We start from the raw sequence: 20134 nt of genomic DNA on the forward strand, positions 1-20134 counted from the left end.
CACTGCAGAATTTAATTGAAAGGGCACATTGAGTGTATGCTCCAAAGCTAGCCATGCCAGATCTGCCAAAACCAGTATTAATAAAGATGCAATCATACCAACAGACACAGTTGATCCTAGAAATATTCTGGTAGAAGAACAAAATATTAGAAACTGGAGAAAGCAAAGTGTTTGTAATAAATGATTATTCACTGTGCACCAGGCAGAGGAGAAGCAGATTTATCCCAGCAATCAGGGAATGCCAAGAGGCACGAGTGAGATTCAAGCTGATATATCTAGCTGTCATCAGAGTGTTTTAATTCTTGGATAATCAATGTCATTTTTCTGACAAAGAACAGGCTACACAAGAAATAAAAAGTTTATCCATCAAAAAGTGAGTCAGCAAGTAGAAGGGGACTCTGCTTCTCATTGTCCTGATGGTAAGGTTCATATATAGACTTTGCCAGTGAAACATTTTCCAGTGTTCCATAGGAAAATGCTTGAGAGACAGAAAAAAGCACAGGAGTTGCCAAGAAGAATCAGCAGTACCTTGGGCTTTCAGCAGGGAATATTATTTATAGGTGGGGAATGGAATTTGATTTGCAATAGTGAGGATGTATCAGGGAGACCTGGAAGTGACAATGTAACAGAAGAGGGTAGATTCAGAAGGAATTTATGAAATTATTTAGTATGGAAGATATGAATTCAGTAGTAAGAACTCTGAAAGAATTTTCATATTATTCTCCAAGGTACAATACCTGGGCTAGAGTAGGTAAACATTATATTTCACAGGAACATGTTCATTTAATTGAAAGCTTAGGCACTCCTCCAATAACTATTTCTGATCTTACAACAATAAAATGTAAAATAACAATGCAGGGTAATGAAGTGATGAAGCAAGGGGAAGTTCTAGAAATAGAAAAAGAGTGTGATTTTGGATCCAGATCCTTAAGGAGATTAATAACAAGCATACAAGATATTATATTCATGAAGTAACAGAAAGTATTCTAATAACTGATCTAATACGAAAAAGGCAAAAAGTGATTTCGCCAATATGGATGACTACTAGTAGAGGTACAGAATATAAGCAAGAGAGTTTTGAATTTACTGGAAAAAGATTTTGGGAGCAAATAACTCAAACAGGAAAGGTAATCAAGTGGGATTGCAGGCTAGAGTCTGTCTTCCCTACCACGGCTTGATCTCAGAAAACAGACAAAGAGAAAGGGATACAGGAATATTAAGTGAAAGACCTGCTCAGGTAGAGCTTTTAGATTAATCTAGAACAGATGCAGGTGTTAAGAAAGGGATAATTAGTACAGCATATAAAATATTGCATGATGACTATAAGAATCAATCAGAGGAGGTTACAAAAGATTGGGAAGAGAGATTTAAAAAGCAATTTACAATAAAATAATGGGAAGATATATGTATGTCTCCCAAGTATGCAACCAAGTCCAGAAGGTTTAGGATCTTTGCTTGGAATTGTTTGCATATGTATTTTTATATCCCAAGCAGACTTCAGGGATTTTTTTTCCTCTGGTAGATAGCATTTTTTTTTATTTTTTCAGTTGTGTACCAGGAGTATCCAACTGAGCCAGAGGCCCATTTTCAGCAGAAGCCCGGCGAGAAAAGCTCCATGTTATACAAAGAACAGATAAAAACTTAAAGAGATTATGGCTATAGACAATATTTCTAGAAATACAAATATAGTATAACAATTTTTACAAATTTTAGATATGTGGTAGTTGGTTAAAACAACACAAGACATGGAATGTGTTTAATGATAGTACAATAAAAGTCCTGTGAGATGTGTCATATCAAGATGTAAAGTCGATATGAGTAATTAGTTGCATGTTTGTATAGGTATAAGAATCACTTTGTGTCCTATGCAAAAGTGCATGTTTGTTTAATAGTAATCAGTTTATCCCTTATGCAAAAGTAGTGAAACAGACAGTGTCTTAATGGTTTAGCTTTTCAGTGGGATGACAGTAGGAGAAGATGTTGAGACTAAGCTATTAGAAAATAGTACTTAGATACTGGGATCAAGAGGAGGACTGGATGATTGGGGGAGGGTGCAGTGAGTGATCTTCTGAGGGAAGTGGTGAGTGGTCATCCAGGGAAGGAGGAGGAGCATAGATAGCTGATGTTTAGGTGAGTTTTGAGGAGAGTTTTTACATTTTTTTGTATGTGTGGTGTTTATGATTAGTTGTGGGATGGAGTTCCAGATTTTGGATATTTTGTGTGAGTAAAGGGATTCACCAAAGCTGTTGGCTTTCATGGTGATTAGTAATAATTTTATCAGAGGATCTCAAACTTCTGTTGTTTGGTATATAGGTGTACTAGGTCTTGCTTACCTCTCAACCTCTTAGTGCAAGAAATCTGGACAAAGCTTGACATAACAGGGGACAAAGACCCAAAAATAGGGACACATTTTAAATATTGCTCTTAGAGACTTAAGTTGCTAGAATAACAGGATTTGTGTTAGCATGCATTTTTCTGAAGGATATGAAGTCTGAAACTCCAGTGCATGTCATTAATTAATGACTTTAACCCTTAGACCACCCCAGTGATTTGTCAAAAAAACACAATTTTTATGAGGAACAGGCCAAAAATATGAGGCAAAAATCTGGACATTCTGTGAAAATCTGTATAGTTGAGAGATATGGAGCTGGGCAGTCTTCTGGTTGGTGAATAATGGAGTGGGTGATGGTTAGCTGGTTTACGTGGAGGAGGCTGGGAAGTTCAGTCCAATTTAGTTCTTGCAGAGTGGTGCAGTGATGAGTTCTATTTGGATGTTTAAGGGTGAATCTAGTTATTTTGTTATAGCAAGCTTTGAGGTTTTTTTAGGGTTGCTTTTTTAAGATTAGTAAAGATGGGGGAGGCCTAAAGAAGGGTGGAGAAGAGATGTGTTCTGGCTATGGCCTGTCTGGAGGTATTTGTGAGGAATGGTTTTGCTCTATACAGAGCTTCAAGTTTAATATGCACCTTTTTAATGGTTAAAGCCAAAATGTTTATTGAATTTTAGTCGGTTGTTGATCGTTACCCCAAGAAATTTTGTATGTTCTACTGGATCTGTTTTGGTATTGTTAGATGAAAAGATGCTGAAGGTGGACTGAGTTCCTTGTGATTTGCCTTTAGTAAATAACATCAGTTTAGTTTTGTTTGGGTTGAGCATTAGTTGATGAGTAGGAAGGTATTGTCCTATGACTGGGAAGGATTTTTGTGTTATTTCTTGGAGTTTGGGGATAGTTGGGGCTGAGCATATAAGGGTGGAATTGTCAGCGTGTTGAATAATGGTAGCCTTGTTAGTAGCTGTAGATAGTTTATTGGTGAATATGGAGAAGAGTAGTTGACCAAGGACTGACCCTTGAGGGACACCCACTGAGATGGGAAGAATGGGAGAGAGTGAGTTTTACCACTTAACTGCTTATTGGCAGTCAGTTAAGTAGCTGTGGAACCAGGCTAGTGCTGTTTGGGAGAGGTTTATGGAAGCTAGTTCATTTAGTAGTTTTAGATGAGATACTCTGTCAAAGGCTTTTGACATGTTGAGGAAAATGGAAGATACTAAATGGTTGTTGTTTTTAAGCCGGTTGATGGTATTGGTGAAGCAAATTAAGGCTGTTGCTGTGCTATGCTTTGGTCTGAAACCATGTTGAGAGTTTGAGAGAAGGTTGTTCTGTAGTAGGTAGTCTAGGAGTTGTTTATGAATGCATTTTTTGAGGATTATTTTCTAATGGGGTAGAATAGCTATGGGTTGGTAGTTACTCTGTTGAGAGGCCGACTTTATACAAAGGTATGATATGAGATGTTTTCCACTGTTTAGGTATGTATTGTTCTTTGATAGACCAATTTCTTAGAATGGAGACTGGGTATGCAATTGCTTCTGCTTATAATCTGAGAAATTTGTTGGGTAATTGGTCAGCAGCTGGACCAGTAGGTCTTAGTTTAAGAAGCAGTTTTATTCTATTGATTTGAATTGTATTTATAGTGAAATAGATGAGGTTTGCGAGGACTCCTAAAGGTAGTGTTAGAGATGTGTTGTTTTCCTGATTTACTAGAGATAGTATTGAGTTAATGAAATGGGAGTTAAATTGAAATGCAATACTGTCAGGGGAGTTAAGGGGTGGTTGCAGATGGGGGTAGTAGTTTGACCTGGGCTTAGGAGTTGTTTTATAGTTCTCCAAAATTTCTGAGCATTGCTTTGGTATTTTTGTTCTGGAGAGGTATAGTAATTTCTTTTTTGTCATTTTTGATTGTAATTTTGGCCTGGTTTCTCGGTTGTCTGTAGATAAGCAGGGAGGGTTATGATTTGGTCTCCTGATATTGGGGCCAGGCTCTATCTCTCTTTCTGAGCAGTTGTTTTGTCTCCTGAGAAAGCCATGGAAGTTTTGCTTTAACTTGTGTTTTCTTTAGGAGGGCAAGGTTATTTAGAATTTCGAGGAAAGTTTGATTGAATAGTTGTACTGTTGAGTCTAGTGGGAGTTGTTTTAAAGGCACCCAGTTGTATTGTTATAGTGTTTTGAATAGATTGGGACAGAAGTTTATTTTGCTCCATATGTGTTTATTTATATATTTATTTATTTGACATTTTTAACTGGGTTAGTCCAACTGAGCTAGAAGCCCATTTTCAATGGATACCCAAGGAGAAAAGCTTCATTACAATACAATACAAATAATTCTGAATATACAGTTAAGATTAACAATAGAATAGTGATCACATAGACCATAGAGTGTTTATAAATTATGTTTTTTGGAGTGCTAGATTGGTGACGAACTAGGTAGGTGGGCATCTGGTCAGTTAGGCTGTCTGGAAGACAACTTACATTTTGGTAGAGGTTGGGCTTATTAGTCAAGGTCCAGTCGAGAATAGTTTATTATTTTTTTTTGTCAACCCTGGTTGGGGAAGTTATCATCTGGGAGAACCCACACAAGTTGATAAAGTTTTATGGATTTTGGGAAGTGCAGGTATTCCAGTCCAAGTTAAAATCTCCCATGATAATGGTCTCTTGGTTAATTGTGGTTGCTACCCAACCAAGGAAGTTTTTAATTTTGGACTGGTTATTATCTGGTGGAATGTAGACAGTGATAATTATTAAGTGTTTGTTGGGGTTGAGTTCTAAGTGAGAAATAAGTAATTCAAGATCTGAGGGGTCTGGTGGGTTATGGTTATTTCTCCTCCTCGTTTATGTAATCTGTCACTTCTGAGTATGTTATAGTCTTGTGGAAGGATCTTGGTGTCTTTTATATGTAGTCTAAGCCAGGTTTCAGTTAGTGTGATAATATCAGGGAGTGTAAGGTGAGGGTTGCATGATATTTGTGAATCTTATTTGGCAAGCTTTTATGGTTCATATTTAAGAGTAGAAGGTTGGTGGTATGGTTTGTCAGATATGGTGTGTTTTGAGTGAGGGGGTTGATGGTAGAGGGGGATATTGTATTAGAGTTTGGGGGCATGGGTTGGGATATATATCACAGTTTAGTTTGAGAAAAAGTGAAGTAGTGGTTTTTGGTGGAGTTGATGGATACTTTTCAGTAATAGTTTTGTTATTTTACGTAATAGATTTGGTGTTACATTAGTATTCACATATCTGAAACTAATTCTGTAATTGTGCTGTTATAGAGATGAGAGGATATAAGAATATTTGTTAAATTGGAAGAGTGATTGGGGGGTTGGGATTTGTTGGTGACTGGGTGTGAGTTACATTTTGATTATGATAGGAGGTGCTTTGGTTTATAATTATCAGTAGGCTAAGTAGGATTGTGTGGTTAAGTAACATGGAATTGAGTTGTTTAGTAGGTATAGTTTGTGAACTGAGGTGTTGGTTTGTCTTTGAGAGGAGAGAGAGAGAGAGAACCTAAGTAATAGGTGAGTTTGTCTATGATTAGATAATTTCCTTGGGGATGTGGTTAGAGCTTAAGTATAAGTTTAGTTGTAGTGGGGGTGATTGAGAATTCGGGGTATGGTAGGGGAGCAGAGTGAGCCCAAGCACAGAGAGGGCAAACAGAGTGAGTCAGATCTTGGTCACTGTTTGAGATGCTGAAAAAATTATCATTAAGCCAGTAATAGATTTACTTTTGATAATAGCAACCAAAAACACTGGACCAACGCGTAAGGACAATGGGATAATTTCTACTCTTTATCTGGCACCAAGGATTGCAAAACATTTACACTCACAGTGAATTATATGCATTTTCGTCCAAGAACCTCCCAGACTTCATCAGAAAAAATACCAGGCAAAAACACATTTAAATAAGAACCCGCCTTGGAATCAGTCAAGTCCTGGTTAAAAATTTAAAAAGACATGCACCACAACAGTGGAATATATTACTAGATGTAAAACTGTATGGAAATATGTAAAAGCACATAAACCTCCAGAGAAAGCATTATAAAATATATTATAATGAAATAAAATATACTTCTTTTAAAAAAGATGATAAAATACAAATCTGCAAACAACAAATTATAGTTTAGCAGATCTTAACTTTAATAAAGGAAGCAAGGAAATGTGATCATTAAGACCTGGATGTTTATTAGCCTCCAGGACTATTTGCCAGTAAGTTTCCCTAAACTTTAATTTGGTTTCCCAGGGACCCCCTCTTATGTCCGTGGGTAACATTTCTATAACAAAAAACTTAAAATTGGCCCCCTCACATTGTAATGTGTGCCTAAAAAATAGTGCATTCTTAGAATTCCATTTTTAAATATAATTGAAATGCTCATATATTCGATGTTTCAATTGCCTCTCAGTTTTTGGATATTAATATGTTTGTACACAAACTGAATTTGGAGAACTTATTTGGAAAAGGTGTTCCAATACAACAGGCTACAGCTCCTAAGAAACTTAGTACATACAATCTGCCCCTGCACCCCCAACTTAGAAACCTGGAACAGGTTCTTGAAAGAGAAGTCCAGAGGGTTCATCACCATCATACAATTAATTATAATCTGACAGTAGAAGAACAAAGTTTATTGCAGGACTTGTGTTCTAATTCTAATGTTAGGGTGATAGAACCAGACAAGGGTGGGGGTATTGTACTAATGGACAGGATATTATATGAGGACAAAATGCTGTCTGTATTGCAAAATGAGACCAAATATAGTCCTGTATCCATCAACAAAATTAGTATTTCCTATCACAAAATTGATTTTGCTTTAAAGGTTTTGTTGGATCAGGGTGCTATTGATTTTCAAACATATACATATCTGGAAAATAATAGACCTAGGGAATCATCTATCTTTGGAATACCCAAAGTACATAAAAGTGACCATGATCTGCCCTTGAAACCCATCGTGGCATCTGAGGGCTCTAAAATTGTCCCTTTGACCAAATATTTGGATTGGAAACTGAAGTGTTTGTGGAATGGTGAAAAACATATTTTGCGGGATGTTTGGGACTTTTTATGTAATGTTAAACCTGAACTGTTTTCGGACAAACTTATTTTTGTTACCCTTGATATTACCGACCTGTTCTCTGTGATTCCTCATGATATTGGGTTAGTATGGTTGGAAGGGGTCTCCGACAATGATATCTTTGTTTGCCTAGAGTTGGCATAATTGATTCTTAAGAACAGCTTCCTATTTTTTGAAGGGGAGTTTTTTCAGCAAGAACGTGGGGTTGCTGTGGGTGCTAGTTGTGCTCCCACATATGGCAACATTATTTTCGCTATGTGGGAGCACAAATTTCTCTTGAATAGTACATTCTCCGCCATTTGGAGGATGTACAAGAGATACCTGGACGATATTTGTTTGTTCTGTGGGGACAATTTAGATTGGATGAGTTCATGGGATATCTGTCACAAATTACCACCTTTTTGAATTTTACACACCAGGTTTCCTTTGATTCTATGAATTACCTGGATGTGTCTGTATACAAAATACAGGGGGTTTCAAATCTAAAATCTATAGGAAGAAAACTTTTTCAAATACCTATATTTGGTATTCCAGTGCACATCCTGCCTTTCAGAAAAGAGGTATTATTAAGGGTCAATTGGTTAGGGCCAGTCGCATGATCTCACTGGAAGATGATTTCCATCTTGAATGTGATCTTATACCAAAGATGTTTGATGAAAGAGGTTACCCCAAAACCTTGATTATGGATGTCAAAAAAGAAGTTTGCACTGGTAGACAGGAAAAATACCCCCCCCCCCCCGATATTAGGATCTGGTTCCTTTATTTTGTGTAAAAAGGCAGCAGATGAAGTTGCTGATCTGTATTTCAACAGAGCCTTTGTTACAAATTTCAGTGGTGATACCTACCTTATTAAAGGCATACTTGAGAAGGAATGGAATAAATTTGTTGAATCTACTGACCTGGATATTTTTAAGAATCAACCCTTAAAAGTAATTTTTAGGAAGGGACATAATATAAAAAAAATTGTTAGAACAAAGTAATTGTAGGCCATTTTTTTCCCAAAGAAAAGTTGGCACCTAGAGGTATGGTGTCTGCTATCAGTGTCCCTATATTATTCATGATGATAGTGTTTTTATTCAGGCAAGATGTAAAAAGTTGGTTAGCAGGGCATACACTAATTGCAATACCTCTGGTATAGTGCATCTGGCACTATGTGACCATTGTGATGGATTTTATGTTGGGAAAACTGAGAGGCAATTGAAACATCGAATATATGAGCATTTCAATGATATTAAAAATGTAACTCTAAGAATGCACTATTTAGGCACACATTACAATGTGAGGGGGCCACTTTTAAGTTTTTTGATATAGAAATGTTACCCAAGGACATAAGGCATAGTCACCCTGGGAAACCAAATTAGAGTTTAGGGAAACTTACTGGCAAATAGTCCTGGGGGACTAATAAACATCCAGGTCTTAATGATCACATTTCCTTGCTTCCTTTATTAAAGTTAAGATCTGCTAAACTATAATTTGTTGTTTGCAGATTTGTATTTTATCTTTTTTAAAAGAAATATATGTATTTCATTATAATATATTTTATAATGCTTTCTCTGGAGGTTTATGTGCTTTTACATATTTCCATACAGTTTTACATCTAGTAATATTATTCACTGTTGTGGTGCATGTCTTTTTAAATTTTTAACCAGGACTTGATTGATTCCAAGGGAGGTTCTTATTTAAATGTGTGTTTTTGCCTTGTATTATATCTGATGAAGTCTGGGAGGTTCTTGGACGAAAACTCATATAATTCACTTTGAGCATTAATTTTTTGTGATCCTTGGTTCCAAATAAATAGTGGAAAGTATCCTGGTTTCCTTATTCGTTGGTCCAGTGTTTTTGGTTACTAGTTTTTACTTTTGGACTGCTCCTTGTGTTTTGCGTATTACTTTTGATAATGGCTAGAGTCTTAGCTATATGTGAGAGGGTAGTAGAGTTTTGCTGTTAGAAAAAAATAGAATATGAACTGTTTGTGAGGTAGCGAATTGCAGGAGTAGTCACCTTAAATGACTTAACATTATTGTCAGAAAGTTCTGCAGTAGGAGGGAATAGCTAAATGTACAAGAAAGGTTACACAAACAACAGAAGTACATGAAAGTAGGGGTCTGTGATGCAGGGTTAGGTGAGGCAAACTCAGCAAAACTAGGTAACAATACAAACAATACAGTATCAGTAGCAGACAAGCTGTAAATAAATCACTGCTTAAAACTAGGCTATCTCAGCAGATAATAAATAGTAAGACATGACATATATTTAGCTAATAATTCACTGTTTAAAAACCAAGGTACTTCAGTTCGCAGATAGTAAGTTGATAGTAAAGCAGTAAGGCATAAAACATATTTAGCTAACACTGTTACATTGTTAGCATCTACTGCATTTGTTGTATGATTGATGTGATCATAGTATTCAGCAGAGTAAAGCAAATGTGAAGCTGTATGATGCTGATAGGCTAAAAGTACATGAATACGATATGGTAGTTGAGCATAATTCAGTTCTTTATTCTGTCTCTGATAAGGTAGCAGCAATGTGTTAGTTAGTAAGGATGTAATTTTTACTTATTTATTTATTTATTCGTGGTAACACATCACATAACCATACACTCTATGGTACATATTATCAACTTTCACTTCATATATATAAGTTCAGTCATGATTTATCCATTTACATTTATGCTTTTTTGATTTTGATTTTCATTTATTTTTCTACCCCCCCTTTCCCCTCCTTCTTTTCCACTTTTTCCTTTTCTTTTCTTTCTTTTCTTCGTTCTTCTTCACTCCTACCCCATCCACTACCCCACATTCTACTGTCTTTAGATCTTTTCATTTTTCTTCTCATTTATTTTTTCTTTGTAGGTGCAATTTTAGCTCTTTTATGACCATACAAGTTGTATACAGGTCATATAAATTAAAATAAGAAATAGGTTGCAATGAAATAATAGGAAGTTCATACATAGATGTAATTTGGATTAGATTTTCTTTAGAATATTTTAATATGATGAACTATTACTCATATTGTATTATATTTTTGTCGAAGATATTTATTTAGCTTAAATGAACAGCAAGCACTTTAAACTGAAGCTTTCAGTATAAGATATATACATAGATTTATTAAAAATACATGCTTAAATATATATGCTTCATAGCAACATTCTAATTTAAAAAGTTGTTACTATAGCCCCTTTCATAGAGGATGTTTAAGCATTGATTTGGCATATAAGATATGTAACGTTTCAGTAAGAAAAGTGTTCAGAATTCATGCTTTTCACAATGTTTTTAACCACAGTCTTTTTAACTGCTGTATTCTAAGCCTTAATTGGTTTTACTGATTCATTGATTATGCAAATTGCTAGTTTAATTAATTAATTGTAGAAGAGCTATGTATATAAAAGAAGTTTGTTTTACTGAGTTGTTTTATGGTCTGAAGAAGCATACAGGAAGGTACGCGAAAGCGCTTACCACAAATAAACCTTTTTGCTTTTTATTTACAAGTCGTGTTGAGTCCGAAGTTTATATTTTACAATTATTCTGTTTTCTGTTAACTACGGCCTCTTAAGTTGCAGTGGATTTTATCTTTATATACATACTTTTTTGCCTATTTCCACTACAACGCACGACATGTCTAATTCCAATGTGGAGCTCGACTATGTGCCAGAACCGAGGATGCCTAGGAGAAAAGAAATGTGGACAACACTCCTAAAAGATGGACTTAACCCTTTATTGGATCTGGACTTAAAAGTGCCGAATGGTAATAATGTTGAGAACAGTAATGACAACGTAGAAGCGTTTAATGTCAGAATAAAAGAATTAGAGAATGATCTGTACAAATTCCAACGTCTAAATTGGCAAAGAAAGCATATGGAAGCATGTATACGCTTTAAATTAGTCCCTAGAGGAATGCGCATACTTTGTATGCCTTCCTATGGTGACGCTCATCCGTACTTGCTTAAGCGATGGCAAGAAATCAATCTAGAAGCCAGTATGCAGTATGTTCGCCTACTTATTGACTATTTTAGTCCTATTGAAAATGAACTACTCTCCAAGATCAACATCTTACAACAAGAACTGGTAGAAGGTTTTCCTGATGACCATTATCAAAGAAGAATGGACAGCCTTTTTAGCCAAGTGAGCTCATATGCTCTTCGGTTGCAGCAAATCAAACAAAAAAAGCTGCAACGTGACTTTGAAGACTTTACCTCGGGTAATGTCTTCATTTGGCCAAGGAAAGAATTTCCCAACACGCATATCCGTATGCAGATACCAAACATGATGACACAATCACAACGACAACGGAACCAGTACTAACAACGTCTAGAGTGATCCAGGAGGATAGCTCGAGAGAGCACTTCACCACACCACCTGAAGCCCCTATCGTAACAACACTTCAGGCAGCTACGTCAACCCCTCTTCCTAACCAGGAAGTGTATCGTAATAAACTTAGCCACAAAAGTTTAGGAGCCATTCCGAAAGATGACAGCAAGGCTTTTTTACCTTATCCGATAAAAAAGTTAGCGCCCATGAGAGAACGCCGGAACAGTTGGACCAAAAAAAGAAAGTTATCAGAAGACAACGAAGCTTTTCCAAGAAGGAGACACTACCAATAAGGAACCAGCTCTATTTTAATATGTCCAGGTATGTACTTTCTGTTCACGATGAAGAGCTACTTAATAAGGGACTGTCTTTTGTACCATCAAAAAATAGTGTCCTTTCAGAAGTATTGACAGATCTTAGAATGTTTGGGCTCTATAGCGCTGAAAATTTTGTTTAAATCTAAGCCAACGGAAGCTAATGTTTTTGATGCTGACAGTTTAAAGTTTAAAAAGAAGAGCTCTTTTCATCCAGTAATACCTGGGCACGTTGAACTCTTCATCCAACTGTGTGAAAAAGACTTTTATGATTATTTTAAGAACAATAAGAAAAATGTCGTTTTTCAACATGACAAATGGTATGCATTCTTCCCTTTGCAATTTGATAGATAATAATAGTTTAGTCTTTAGACCAGTTGATAAAGGGGGTGGAGTAGCTATCTTTGATAAATCAGCATATCAAGATTCAATGCATGATATGCTAAGCGACCACACTACATATAAGGAAATAGACAATTCTGAGTTGTCCAAGATTCTAGCTAGAGTTAAAGATGATATATATGATTTGCTTATGTGTGGTCAAATCTCTGAAGAACTGTATGACTACTTTAATATAGAAAAACCGTTTCTACCTGCAATCAAAGGTTTGCCAAAAATGCACAAAGGTGTCATACCCCCCCCCCCCATTAGACCAATTGTAGCCAGTGAGGGATGGGTAACGGAAAAGGTATCAGTATACCTAGAAAAAACCCTAAGACCTATAGTTATCAAAATTCCGAATATTTTAAAAGACACCTATCACCTTTTGGAATTGTTAGAATCTTTAGATAAAGAATTGGTCAAAGGACAACATCTACTAGTCACATTAGATGTGACTAGTCTTTTTACCTCCATACCCAATATGGAAGGAGTTCAGGCAGTGAGAGAATTCCTATCTATATGTACACATTTAAAGAATAATGATGTTATCCTTATTTGTCAACTGTTAGACCTGGTTCTTTATAATAATGTGTTCTGTTTTGAGAGAAGTACCTACTTGCAGACATCAGGGGTAGCCATGGGCACCTAAGCATAAACACCTATGCGAACTTAGTGATGCATAAGTGGGAAAGAGACTTCATCTTCACTCATTCATGCTTTAAGAAAATTTTGGCTTATCGTTTTGTGGACGACATTTTATTGGTTTGGGAAGGATCAAAAGAAGAGTTTTTAGATTTTAAGAATTACTTGGAAACCACTACAACATACCTAAAATTCTCAGCTCACATGTCATATGAGTCAGTAAACTTTTTAGATGTATGCCTCAGTATAAAAAATGGCAAATTAAGTTCAACTTTATTCAGGAAAGCCTGCTGGAGAAACTCTATTCTGTGTTATGACAGTATGCACCCTCGCCATGTTTTTAAAGGGATAGTCAGAAGTCAGTTTCTTAGAATATCCAAAATTTGTAAAAATAATGATGATTTATCCTGTGAAGCAGATAGCTTGGAAAACATTTTCCTTGAAAGAAAATATGATAAAAGTCTGGTAAAAGACATTAGGTCACAGGTCTTAAAAGAAGAAAGAGATACTACTTTATCCTTAGTAAATAAATCCAAGCATTCTGTAGGATTTAGAAACTCAACCAGCATGAAAGGAATATTGAGTTTCTTCACCACATACACTAACGACAACATACATATCAGGAGAATAATTAATAACAATTGGAAAGTGCTAGTGTCTGACCACTATACGCAACAACTGGTAGGGGCAACACCTCATTTTATTTATAGGAGCAATAAAAGCCTCAAAAGAATGTTATGTGACAGACCTAGCAAAAATGAACAAGTTCCTGCAGAGAATGCAGGCACTTATCCTTGCCATAGATGTAGTTATTGTAAATTCATTTCTAATGAGCAAATCTTTATACACCCTGAAACCAAGTATGTCTTCAAACCAAGGTTTTTAGCCACCTGTGACAGCTCGGGTCTGATTTATTTAGCGACATGTATAAAATGTTCAGCATTTTATGTCGGTTTAACAAAATGAAAACTCAAAAACAGGGTGTATAATCACATCTATGATATTAAGAAACAGAATGAATTGAACGCCTTAGCGAAGCATGCACAAAGTTGTCCCGGACATTCTTTTGTTTTCAGAGTTTTGGAAATAGTTGAACCAAATTTCAGGGGAGGAGATTATATTAATTTGTTAGAGCTTAAAGAACTAAAATGGATTTTTAGACTAAAAGGACATTACTATCCAGGTTTGAACCTTTACGTCTCTATCAAACCTTACCTCAATGCACATAGGTAATATGTTGGAATTATACAATGTTTTTTAAATGTTTTTTAAATGTTTTTTACCATGACCTTTTATGTATTTCTATGTGATTTAATTTATATTCATGTATTAGTCCAATGAATTTATTCTGGCTCTGATAAGGTAGCAGCAATGTGTTAGTTAGTAAGGATGTAATTTTTACTTATTTATTTATTTATTCGTGGTAACACATCACATAACCATACACTCTATGGTACATATTATCAACTTTCACTTCATATATATAAGTTCAGTCATGATTTATCCATTTACATTTATGCTTTTTTGATTTTGATTTTCATTTATTTTTCTACCCCCCCCCTTTCCCCTCCTTCTTTTCCACTTTTTCCTTTTCTTTTTCTTTCTTTTCTTCGTTCTTCTTCACTCCTACCCCATCCACTACCCCACATTCTACTGTCTTTAGATCTTTTTCATTTTTTTCTTCTCATTTATTTTTTCTTTGTAGGTGCAATTTTAGCTCTTTTATGACCATACAAGTTGTATACAGGTCATATAAATTAAAATAAGAAATAGGTTGCAATGAAATAATAGGAAGTTCATACATAGATGTAATTTGGATTAGATTTTCTTTAGAATATTTTAATACGATGAACTATTACTCATATTGTATTATATTTTTGTCGAAGATATTTATTTAGCTTAAATGAACAGCAAGCACTTTAAACTGAAGCTTTCAGTATAAGATATATACATAGATTTATTAAAAATACATGCTTAAATATATATGCTTCATAGCAACATTCTAATTTAAAAAGTTGTTACTATAGCCCCTTTCATAGAGGATGTTTAAGCATTGATTTGGCATATAAGATATGTAACGTTTCAGTAAGAAAAGTGTTCAGAATTCATGCTTTTCACAATGTTTTTAACCACAGTCTTTTTAACTGCTGTATTCTAAGCCTTAATTGGTTTTACTGATTCATTGATTATGCAAATTGCTAGTTTAATTAATTAATTGTAGAAGAGCTATGTATATAAAAGAAGTTTGTTTTACTGAGTTGTTTTATGGTCTGAAGAAGCGTACAGGAAGGTACCACAAATAAACCTTTTTGCTTTTTATTTACAAGTCGTGTTGAGTCCGAAGTTTATATTTTACAATAATTCAGTTCTTCTAAACGTTTTAGCCAATAGTCCTGATACTCGATACCTGGTCACTGTTTGAGATACTGAAAAGAAATTATCAGTAAGTCAGTAATTTGATATGCTTTAGCTTTACTTTTGATAATAGCTTTTTATAAGAGAGACAAAGCTATGTGTGAGAGGGTAGTAGAGTTTTGCTGTTAGATAAAAATAGAATACAAACTGTTTGTGAAATAGATAATTGCAGGCATAGTCTCCTTAAAGGGCAGAGAGGAGGGAGATATAGATTGGTGAGACAGGGAATGAGAGAGAAAAAAAGGGGTGCCTCAGTGATGTGCTGCTAATATTGGGATCTTAAAAATAAATACTATTCAGTTTATAAAAGTAACAACATACATTAGTTTAAGCTAGTGACTGAAGGAAGGGCAGTAGAATGTGCCACAAATATGTTGTTGCAGGAAAGTGAAGCCCATTTCAGTTGCTGTCAGTCTTATGGAGCCTATAACAAGAAAATAACCAGAGATCCTGTAGAGATGTTTCATAAATTTTATCAACATTGTATAAAGCAGAGAAGTGGGAAAATCAAGAAAAAAGCACAAATGGAAACATTTATAGAAGGCTTAAATATGCAAAGGTTAGAGGTAGATGAGGCTCAACAACTAATAGTTAAGATAGGAGGAGATTAGATAAAAATGTTGATGTATAACCAATCTACAGGAAAGTGTCCAGGAACAGATAGTATTCTAGTGGAAGTCTGGAAAGTAGGAGGGGAGAAAGTGATAAAGATCTGGCAGGTTTTAACAGCATTTTAAAAGGAAGGGAGGCACCAACATCCTGGAAAAAAAACTGCGGTGGCCACAATACTTAAAGACAATAAAGACCCATCTGATACAGCTTCATATAGCCCCATTTCAATTCTAATCCATGATTATAAAGTGCTTATGTCTGTAATGGGTAAAACACTGGCTAAGGTGTTGCAAAAATTGATAGATCTGAAACAATGTGGTTGGTTTTGTGTAGGGGAGGTAAACATTTGACAACATTAACAGAACAATGATGCTACAGAGAGAGGAAGAATGTAAGATAATACCACTGTTATTGGTTGGTCTTCATGCAGAGAGTTCAAAAGAGTATGTTGTGATTGTTTGAGAAGGGCAATAGAAGTATATGCATTTCCTGATACAGTAATAAGGTTAACTAGAAGGATTTGTGAGGGACTGCGGGAAAAATCAAAATGTGAGGGTTCCTTTCTGATAAATTTTATCTGACAAGAGGAACCAGGCAGGGGTGTCCTCTTTCCCTTTGTTGTTTGTGTTATATTTAGAACCACTGGGAAAGAAAATAAGGAGCTCAGAAATTCAAGGATATAACTGGCAATGGTGTTCAAGAAACATTAGCTTTATTTGCAGATGATATTATTTTGTACCTGGTGGAACCAAAAAAAAAGGACATTTCAATGTTGTGGAATATTCTAAGACAGTTCCATTTTGGGGGGAATACAAAATTAATGAAGATAAAACAAAGGCTATAACTATAAACTATGTACCCACACATGAAATGGGCCAGCAATACCCGTGTTTAAGGAGAGAAGATAAAATTAAGTATTTAGTGTATGGATTAAAAAAGATTTGGTTATGGCAGCTAAGGATATGTGGGAAGAGACTAAATGAAAGACAATGCTAAAATTGAGAAACTGGAAGCTTAGCTCTTGTCTTTGAATGTGGATAGCAAGATACAAGAAATAAAAAAGTTTTAAGTTCCTAGTTTTATACACAGGTCAGGCATATTTTTATCAACCAGAGAAGTTGTGGGCAGTGAATGATTTTATTTGGGAGGGGAAAAGGGCAAGAGTCAAGTGAGATAAGATGATCTTTCCAACAGAACAAGGAGTTTTAGGATTACCTGATTTGAGGGGATATTTTAGAGCTACACAGTTAAAGCTGTTACACATAGCAAAAGCAGAAAGCTAAAAATTGAAGTGGAAATGGGTGATAATGAATGTGAAGACTGGTAGAAAAGGCTGAAGGCTGCCAGCCTTGTCAAATAGAATTTGGTACATAATTCTGTCATTTGTAAATACTGTGAAATGTTGAAGTTAACAATGTGGCAGCATTGCCCTCTGCTGTAAAGAAAGCTAAGTCAAGCATTTCTTGTTGGTCCTTTGAAATTAAAATTATTTCATCACTGCCTTTGATGTTTACAAGTCGGCTGCAGTCCGGCTAGATGAAGGATTCCTGCCTGTTGTTTTAAGGCTAAAGTTAATGACCAGAATTTACATATGGAATGTCCTTTATTGCTCTAACTGTAAAAGAATGTAAATGCAGTTTCTTTCAGCCTGGGAATACCAGGAAAGTGTTAAATGATGTAATGTTTTATCAGAACTATAGTTTCAATTTAAACAGTGAGAACCAGAGATTATTAAGCATTTTTGTCTTGAACATCCAACATAGCACTGCCTTATGCTCTCTTTATGTAAGTAGTATGTTAGAACTGTGTTTTCTCCTAGAAGTAGCTAGGAATTAGAAAATATTACACTATGTGTTTTTCTGTGATGTTAGAAGTGTACTACTGAATTATTTTTAAGTATTTCTGTGTGATCTCTGAACTCTTGACTAGCACTGACTGTGTAGTAGAAAGTAATGTCTGGTGGATTTAATTATTTATTATTAAATATTTTAAAACCTTTTAGCTGTGGCTGGTTTGTGTAGAGATAAGTTAAGCTCTAGAGTACATTGCATGTATATAAGGATCCTGTACCAAGTCACTCTAATAAGCATTGAGACTGTTTAGTCACATCTACCAACTGGATAATAATATTGCACAGTAATAATTGGACACCGTTTTAAGGGCCTTTGAGTAGCTGATAAATATTAGCTGGGTGGTGACAGTAATTACTACTGTATAGTCTGGGTAAAAGGGGCACAGCTGGAGAACCTGTGCCAGCCTTCCCCAGGAGTGTCTGTGTGGTTGTATAAACTTATCTCAAAGTGTGTGTGTCAGCAACTTGGGCAGGGACACGAAGCACTGGTTAGACAGAGAGGGTGCTGGAGATTTTAGCTTGCTCAGCTAGGCTGAGATCTGGACCCTATAGCTGTGTCAGTGGGGAGTCTTATTTGGGATCTGGAGAGCAAGGGAGCGACCCACCCCAGACTGACTGTGATCTCTGTGTGCTCTTAAGGAAGATTGCACTTTACTGTGTGTATTTGGTATCCTTTCCTCATATATGAGATGCTCTTTCTGGTGTTAGTAGTGAGGATTGAGGCTCCTTAATTGCTGGGCCAGAGCACGGACGTCACATATTAATTGGTGGCAGTGGTTGGGATATCCACCTCACATATTAATTGGTGGCAGTGGTTGGGATATCCATATCACATAATTGGTGGCAGTGGTTGGAATATCCTCACATATTAATTGTTTGGCAGCAGTGGGATATCCACATCACATATTAGTTACTTGGCAAATACTAATTGGCTTTTAGTGGTGTGGGTGGAATGAATCCTGTAACTTGTGTACAGTGAGCTTTGTAGGTGTTTTGTACTCTAAATCAGCCATGCCGTGAATACTCAAGAGTTCAGATCACAATTGTTTTATTTCTTTTGTTAGCTTAGTTAGTCAGGGTGAGCAGACAGCATGTCAGCAGAGGAATATGGAAAGCTGACAAGAAGCCAGCTGGCAGTGATGTGCCAGGATAGGGGACTGGTACATGGCAACTTGACTAAGGCAGGCCTGATTGCAGCCTTGGTTACAGCTCCATCAGAAAACAGCAACTAGGAGGACAGTCAGACTGGCAGTGGAGATATAATTCCCTCAGAGAATGGACAGCCCAACCTTTCTACGGTGGATGTAAAAATCCAGCTGGAGCTAAAGAGACTTGAGTTGGATGCCAGGAGTGTAGAATTAGAAGCAAATGAGAGACTGTGATGTTTGCAGGCTGAGGAGAATGAGAAACTGTTACGTCTGCAAGCTGAGGAACAAGAGAGGCAGCATGAGAAGGAGATGCTGACTCTTCGCCAGAGTCATGGAGGTAATGGGGAAGGGAGAAACTGGACCCCAGAAGCACAAAAGGTCAGTAAATGTCTTCCGCAGTTTAAAGAGGGGGATAATTTTGATAGTTTCATTCATATGTTTGAGAGGGTATGTAAATAGTATGAAGTTGACCAAGGGCTCTGGGTACAGTTCCTGACCCCCTTACTCCATGGTAAAGCTGTAACTGTTATGTCCAAAATGTCTGATGTTGCATGTTTTGATTATACTACTGTAAATATACTACTGTAAAAAAATAGTCTTTTAGAACTGTTTAAGCTAACACCTGAAATGTATAGGAAAACAGTTTCATGAGCATAGACGCAAGGCAGATGAAAGTGTGTGTGAATATGTTGCTGAATTGAGCATTTATTTCCATAGGTGGGTGAGTGGATGTCAGGTCACCACTTTTGAAGGGCAGGCAGACGTTTTGGTGAGGGAACAAGCCTTTAGCACTTTGCCTGAGGACATGAGGATCTGGTTAGCTGATACACTGTGCTACTTCAGATGAGTTGGGAAAGAAGGGAGAGTTATACCTGGCAAGCAGGGCAGCTCTGCTCAGGAAGGGGACCCCCAGTACTGCTCATGGGTCTAAAGGAACCCATGGTGGGCAGCACAGACTGCCACAACAGAATCTGCCAGTAGCAGGGAAGCCACTATTCCAGATACACATCCAGGAGCTAGGGTTAAATGTTTTGAATGCAACCAGTGGGGCCATGTGGCATACAGATGTCCACAGA

Source organism: Protopterus annectens, chromosome 8.part0 (assembly GCF_019279795.1).
Source record: "Protopterus annectens isolate FY-2018-M chromosome 8.part0, PAN1.0, whole genome shotgun sequence".
NCBI classification, from domain to species: Eukaryota; Metazoa; Chordata; order Ceratodontiformes; family Protopteridae; genus Protopterus; species Protopterus annectens.